Genomic DNA, 7,471 nt, shown 5'->3' on the forward strand with positions numbered 1-7,471 from the left:
GACAAAACCTCGACTAAGGAAAAAAGAGTGCAGCGCGCATTTTACTCCCCCTGATATTAACATCATTTGATATTTTGAAGACAACACATTCAAATCTTGTACATCAACTTCTCAAATGTTGAGGTTCACCATGTTGTCGTTAACAAATCTGCTAAATTGTCACTTGAATTTCTTGAATATCTTTTCATCATTCCTTTGAACATCCTGTGTGAAAATAACTTTCGGTGAGATGTGTTTTATTCTATTCCACCTTCAACATATCAATTCTTGTAGATGACTCCTTCCAATGATCTTATGTACCAGCTTTCCAAATGTTGATATTGGTCATGTCTTTGTGACCAACTCACATCCATAAAGATGTTACATCCTTGAGCTCATCCCGATATCAATATGTCATTTGCTTACTTTACGATCATTGTTATCTTTGCACGATTTGTGTAAATAGCAAATAATTGACTTTTAGCAGAACAATATAATATGGCAACACCTATATGTAAATAAATAACTTGCCTGCCATCGAACGTTACATAGAGCATATAATTTTCCTGCATTTGCATAACCAACAAACCCTTGACAATATGGTTCGAAATAATAAATCTATACCAATATTTGATTTTACTCGAGTATCACCATGTAGAAGTACAATTATACCTTGTCAGCACATTAATAAAAATATTATCTCATGAATTATAAGAGCAAGAAATATAAGTGCACCATTTACACAAATACATGGTACTTTCTGACCATTTTCATGAGATCGAAATTGATCTTTCTTAATGTTAAGAGATGTCATGGCCATTGGGGTACTCAGTGAAATCGCTTTAAAACCTTTTAAATCCTTCAAGGATTTTCATATAAACTTCATTGTCTAGCTAGACATGACAACAATTTATTATACGCATTCAAATTTTTCATGTATTGCCAGACTGATAAGAAACCTCATTGCATCCACCACAGGAGAACTTATCTCCATAAAGTAATGCCAGGTTTTTCGCGAAAAACCTTTATGCCACAAGGCACAAGGCGTACTTTATATCTTATGACTTTATTTTTCATTTTACTTTTCGTACAATAATTTATTTGTACCCCACTGACATTATATCTTGAAGTCCTTGGACTATAGATCCAAAATATCACTTTTCCAAGTGAAACAAAATATACTTGAATTACGTATTTATTTGGCCAATCATTTATTTGTCCACTATTTGACAGATTTAAATTCAAGATCTTCGTCACCGTTTATAATATTGAGCGCTACATTATATCAAAAGATACCATCGACGGTCATTTGGTATCGGTTCCAATATGACATAACTTATCGAGATCTCTTTATTTTTTTACCATTTTATAGTACCTGAACCTATCCAAAGGTTGTAAGAAATATTATGTCGTGATGCTATTTTAGAGCACTTGCCTCATTAGTATGTCCATCTTTATCATTTGATCCTCTCCTCTTCAAGGAGTTTTATCTTTGAAACCGATCAGTCTATCGCCATAGACTTTGTTCTTCAAGGACTTTAATTGAAATTGGAGCATTTGCACCTGGAATATAATATACACTTTTTGTGTCAGTAAATGCGTCTGACAGTTAACTTGAATTATCATTTCAACGAGGATTATACCAGTGATAATTCATTAAATATACCTTATTTTCCAGCCACTTATCATCCCTCCCCCTAATGTTAGGAAACCTAACATTTACTTCCCAACATTATTTGGGGACCCATCTTTATGCGTTGTGGTGGAGCAATTAAATCATATACCGCACATTCAAATTTTTAGATGGGAATTATTTGGTTCCTGACCCTGAACCAATTATGATAGGGGAACTTATTATAACTTGTTGGTTTGATGCGTACAACTGCTGCTACATATAACATATCTCATCCCAAATTTCATTTTGGGAGTTTGTTCTCATAACCAATTGTTTAGCTATAATTGGAGGCATACAATTTCTGATAAACCAACTTGGATATAAACCAGCATTATCAACATCATTTCATAATTTGGGATCGTGCTCTTAATTTTGAGCAAACAACCTTGCAAAAACCAAATTGCAAGTTGATACCAAAGCACATGTGACCATAACATAGATGCATCTTTTAAAACCATATAATAGTAAACCGGTCCACATGGCAGGTGACTGGGCCCATATATATATATATATATATATATATTCACCTTTTATATGTTCCAAAAACTAGGGGATACAATCCCAACTTTAGCTGGTACAATAATTAATTTTGCATGAGAACAAGCAGCAAAAGAGATCGTGAAGAATTTTATATGTCTTCAATATATAACCACGTGAATTCTCAATTATTTTTGCATCATATTTGAATCGGGATGGCCAACCGGTCATGCCAACCTCCGCAGCATGTGATTCCATCATGCTTGTACTTATGTGGTACAAATTCGGAGAAAAAACGGGTAATATTTCACATATATTTTGTTTACGCGCTATAATTGTAGTAATATGAAGATATTAAAACTTTTCATAATTTATACTCTCAATATAATCCATATTTGGCCAATGTCTTTGAAACTTTAAAACTTTCTTTTGAGACTTACTACAACACCAATATTTTGTACTACCAAACATTTCATAACACCATCCATATGGTGAACATCTCCTTTTAGAGAGAAAATTATTGTCATTATGGCCATGGCCAAAACCTTTATAAGCAAGACTTATTTCTTACTTTTACCCTTTGGTAATTCATGATAAGACATACCACAATATTTGTGATGTATTAAGCATACATGACCAATGGCCATTTATGCCAAATAAAATTTTATTCATTTCTCCCCAACCTCCCGTAGAGGTGAGCTGTGGTATTTATTCAACTATACATGACCACGTCCTTATCCATAATCTTACGCATTTTTTCTTTAAGAAAATGGGCGAACATTCATGGTGCTTATCACAAGTCACGTTCTCTTCAAGGCATAGACTATAATATAATCATATATATATGCTTCATAAATTTTAATCATAAGCCCATTGTCCTTATCATATCATAGACCAACCTCAACATCACTTTGAAATTGTATTCCTTTCTTTTGATGGAGGATTTAAATTTTTATCAAATTAGATCGGACAACAACCACATGGGCAATGACCTTTTATACCATATTGATGACAAATATTACCTTCACCTTTTGAAGGACCATTTGGAGAACACATAGTATTCTTTCTTTTATAATTACCACAATGATGATTAACATTATTTGTCCTTTGCCACCCATGTTCATTCGTTTTACCACTTGTTTTCATTTAGACTTATTATGCACCGCTACCACATTACTCTCACGGAATGGAGCATATCAAGTGGGACGGGCTTCACGATTTTACATCAAATGCACATTAGTTTGCCTTACTCATCAATATAATGCATCGGGACTCAAACCCAACATCTTATCCATATAAAGGCGTATTTGCCATAAATCAATGGGACTTCGACCCAAAATCTTTTATATTGTACTGGGACTCAAACCAATGTCTTACCCTCATAGTGCGATGGGACCTGAATCAACAGTCTTACGCTGAACCAATGTGCAATAGAACTTACCCTTGAGCTGTTAAAAATGTTACCTTAACCAAAAATGTTTCTGCATCTTAACACAACAAATAGTTAAAGCAAATAAACATTCAATTGTCAAGCCTTATAAAAAGACAAAGAAAATATTTTGGATATAGGCCTATTTAGAGGGAACATTGCATAGAATCCAGATTTGATCTTAAATTAAATATTGAATCAGATGAAGAAAATTTCTGTGGTCCATAGCAATTCACAAAGTAAAAATTAAGACAAAGAGTTAGCAGTGCCTATTTAATGTATAATTTTATTTTTCTTTATACAACACAACTAATGGTAACGATTGCACTTAAAAATAGTCTCCTGTGTCTACAATCACATTTTATTTTGATTTCCAAGCTTAAATAATTGTAAACACTAATAAGGCAAAACAACATTAGACACATCATTACCACTTAAAAGTTTTATGTGAAGATGAACAACACAATTTTCACAATTTTATTCATTGGAATAGCTAAGCATGTGTCATAGCAATCAGAATCCAAAAGAGTAAACAACTAAATCTGATAATTTTAGAACTAGATCATAGATACATACCTCGCATAAAAAATAGTAGGAAAATAAGAGACTTCTCACCGCACATCGAAAATTAACTCTTGATCATGGCTACTTGTTCCGAAGAGAAATTTTAACACAACTTTGAGATGATCAATTGGTTAGAAATTATCAACTGATAATAATATAACACTAAAGTTTATCCAAAAAGTAAATGTAAATAAATCAGATTACATTAACAGAGGCAAAAGAATACTTAAACCAGAACAAGAACTTTAAAGAATTGACGTGCATAACAAGCCAATTAAAGATTCATGCAATATATAGTCATAAACCAGCAAATTTTGGTCACGGTGGACCAGTAACAGATCTAATACCAACAAATATGTTTTTCTCTTCCAGAAATTAATATGAGGGGAATGTTTTGACAGTAAGATCTAGAGCATATAGTGATGTAAATAAGGTACCAGCATAAAAATAAAGAGGATTGAATTATACCTGGCCGATAGAATAAATTGAAACTTAACTTGAAGAAGATTAGAGTCGTACTGATAACGTGTTGTAAAATTAAGCTAAAAAAGTAATAATAGTAGAGGATGTAAACAATAGAAATAGAGAGACAAGAGAGGAGAGATTTCTTATTCATCCAAAAATGTTTTCAAGTCACCAACTATTACATACAACCCAACTATATATAGGAATACATTGAGAACATCAAAGGGTATGTCATAAACATGGGTAATAACTATTTGGAGGTTATAGAAATAAAGTGTGGGAGTAGTGGTCATAAAGTAATGGGGGCTACTTCTACAAGAGTTATGAACATGAAGTAGTGGGAGTTATATGTAGAGGATTAATAGACATCCACACATTAATATTTTCATAAAAAAAATATGGTTAAAATCTATATCTATATATATACAAAAGCAGGCCTAAGGCCCGCTGACGTGACATGCCTCATTGATCAGAAAACCTATTTATCCATTTTCTCATATTTTTGGCTTTTTCCCCCAACTTTCTATTAAAATAAAACCCCACAAAAAAAACAATGGAAAAAAGCCTTTTCTGGCCCCATTGTCCCGATTATGTTCGCATATTTGATTCACTGGAATTTGGGTAACAGTTGTGTTCTTTTCATCTTCCCATACTTTCAGAAATGCCTCTTCTTTAACTTCTCTCCTTCTATCACCCTTTTTCACTAACGACTCATCCCCAAAGACGATTAGGGGACACAATTACTCTACGCCACCCAAGGTAAACTCCATCTTTCTTTTTTTTTTTTTGGTTTCCCTTACATTTTTGTTAATGTTTCATGTACCTATGTATTCTTTACTCTAGAATTCCTGCTTGATTTAGGGTTGCATTATAAAGTTTTCATTATAAGGTGCTAAAGTGTGAAGAAGAACCCAAAAGGCATATGCGGAGAATCAAAGTTGAGACTTGTATATGTTTCTTTTTTCCCAAGAATCATGGACTTGCTCTGTAAAGTTTTGCTTCTAAGGTTTGCTTTACTTTGCAGTTGATTATTTCCTGGTTGTAGGTGTTGGTTATTTTATTGTTTTTATTGAAGTGAAAGAAGAAGTAGCAATGTATGGAACACATAAGGGGAAGAGACGCGATTAAGCGATTTTTCGAATAACAAATGAATAAATGAAGGGGAAAAGGGCCTCTTCTTCAACTGCTATTTCTAAATTTAGTTATTTTGTTGAAACACTTCACTTATTGTTATCCATTGAATAATTTTTTATTCCCTATTGTCTTCTGATTATTTATAGCTTTGTAGCAGAGAAGTGGAGGAGTGCAGAATCAGGGCCTACAGAGATCACTCTTGAAACTTCTAATGGTTTACACTTGAGGTACTGTATTCTTCTACTTCTTTGTTTTTATTATTGTGTATTCAGGGTTAGTACCGAGGGAAAACTTGAATACCGAGGGAAAACTTGAAATTCCTACCCTAAAAGTAGATGCATTATAAGATGCTTCAACATTCCACTGCATCCCTGATGCCCTGAGATTTTTCCAGCTTAGTCGCGGAATTGAAAGAAACATATACCTCATATCTGTTGCCACAGGACAATTCAAAAGAAAAGATGATTTACTTATCTGCTACCAGTTGAAATACGCTAAGATAACAGATAAAGAGCAAGTCAAATAGTGTTCATGTAAGTTTTTCTTTCTAAAATTGGGCTCATCTCCCATTGTGGGTGGTTGGTGGTAGTATATCATTATTTAGGCATAGTCATAAAATTCCCTTAGTACTTTTTCCTTCAAATTGTACTTAATGTTGGCTTCTCTTTGCTGCAGATTTTATAGCTCAAATATGATTCATGTTTTCCTTTCTGTTGGCACATGATGCACATGCTTTTGTATTACCTTTTGGCTCAATTGATTGAAACTCTTGATTTTCAGGTTGTTAGTGACTTATTTTGTTGTGGAAAACCTGTTTGTAATGAGGAAAAAAATACGAACTTTGAGAGTAGATGCATCACAAGTATGTACCAAAAACTTTCCGTGAGTTCATGGAGCTTGCTTCGATATGGTATTATGATAATGTCAAATTTCACATAGTCATCAAGGTTTCGTTTTCTTTATCATTTTTTTGTTGTTAATTTTAGATGACATCGGGTTCTGATCTTATTGTATACCACTATTCTTTTTTGTTTTATTGATTTGGATGTAGGATATTATTGTTTGTGTTGGAATTTGCTTATGGTATTTATAGGCCTCAATGGCTTTTTGTGATTACTATTTATGGCATTTAAAGGTTTATAGAGCTGGAAAATTTATTTATGGTATTTATAGGCCTAAATGGCTTTGTGACTGCTTTATAACACATCAGTTAAGAATATCGGTGAAAGTTGATGCCTTTGGTACTAAGTTTCCTAGCAATTCATGGCCTTTGAATGCTCTAACTTCGCTAGAGTTTGTTATTTTAAATTTTTTTCTATTATAGGCCTTCAATGAAAGGTGTAATAGTTGTTGGGAACAAGTAGCTGCCAAAGATTACATTACCAAAAAACTTTGTTGGTAATGTCTCCCTCTCTTCTTCTTCTTCTTTCTCGCACATCTCTTTTTCAGAAATAAAATACACATGCCACATATACATACTGGAGTTACATCAACTACCACCTGAGACTAAGGATATGCTTTTAATCAGAAATAATAATAAATAAAAAAAACACTTCTACATATGTTACTTTGTTCAGCTTTTGTAGGGTTTAGATTCTTAATCAGAGTGCTTCTTATTGTAAATTTGTATTTTTCAGCGAGCGGGTTTAGCTATCCTAAGTTTTAGGGACTCAAATTGTCTCCCTCTTCTCCTCTCCTCCAGGCAAAAATTGAAATAGTGAATAATGTAAATATTAGATGAAGAAAGT

At 33.2% G+C, this 7,471-nt stretch overlaps 1 long non-coding RNA gene across 4 annotated transcripts; it reads left to right on the plus strand.

Annotated features, from left to right (window-relative positions):
* Window positions 1–5,151: 5,151 nt before the first annotated feature.
* LOC132040561 (uncharacterized) lies at window positions 5,152–7,121 on the plus strand. 4 transcript variants are annotated; one of them, XR_009410715.1, is made up of 3 exons: window positions 5,152–5,348; window positions 5,451–5,595; window positions 5,870–7,121. It is a non-coding gene; the product is annotated as an uncharacterized LOC132040561 (long non-coding RNA). The 4 variants fall into 4 exon arrangements; XR_009410714.1 differs by having other exon boundaries at window positions 5,881–7,121; XR_009410712.1 differs by having other exon boundaries at window positions 5,451–7,121.
* The last annotated feature ends 350 nt before the right edge of the window (window positions 7,122–7,471 follow it).

This window comes from Lycium ferocissimum, chromosome 12 (assembly GCF_029784015.1).
Source record: "Lycium ferocissimum isolate CSIRO_LF1 chromosome 12, AGI_CSIRO_Lferr_CH_V1, whole genome shotgun sequence".
NCBI classification, from domain to species: domain Eukaryota; kingdom Viridiplantae; phylum Streptophyta; class Magnoliopsida; order Solanales; family Solanaceae; genus Lycium; species Lycium ferocissimum.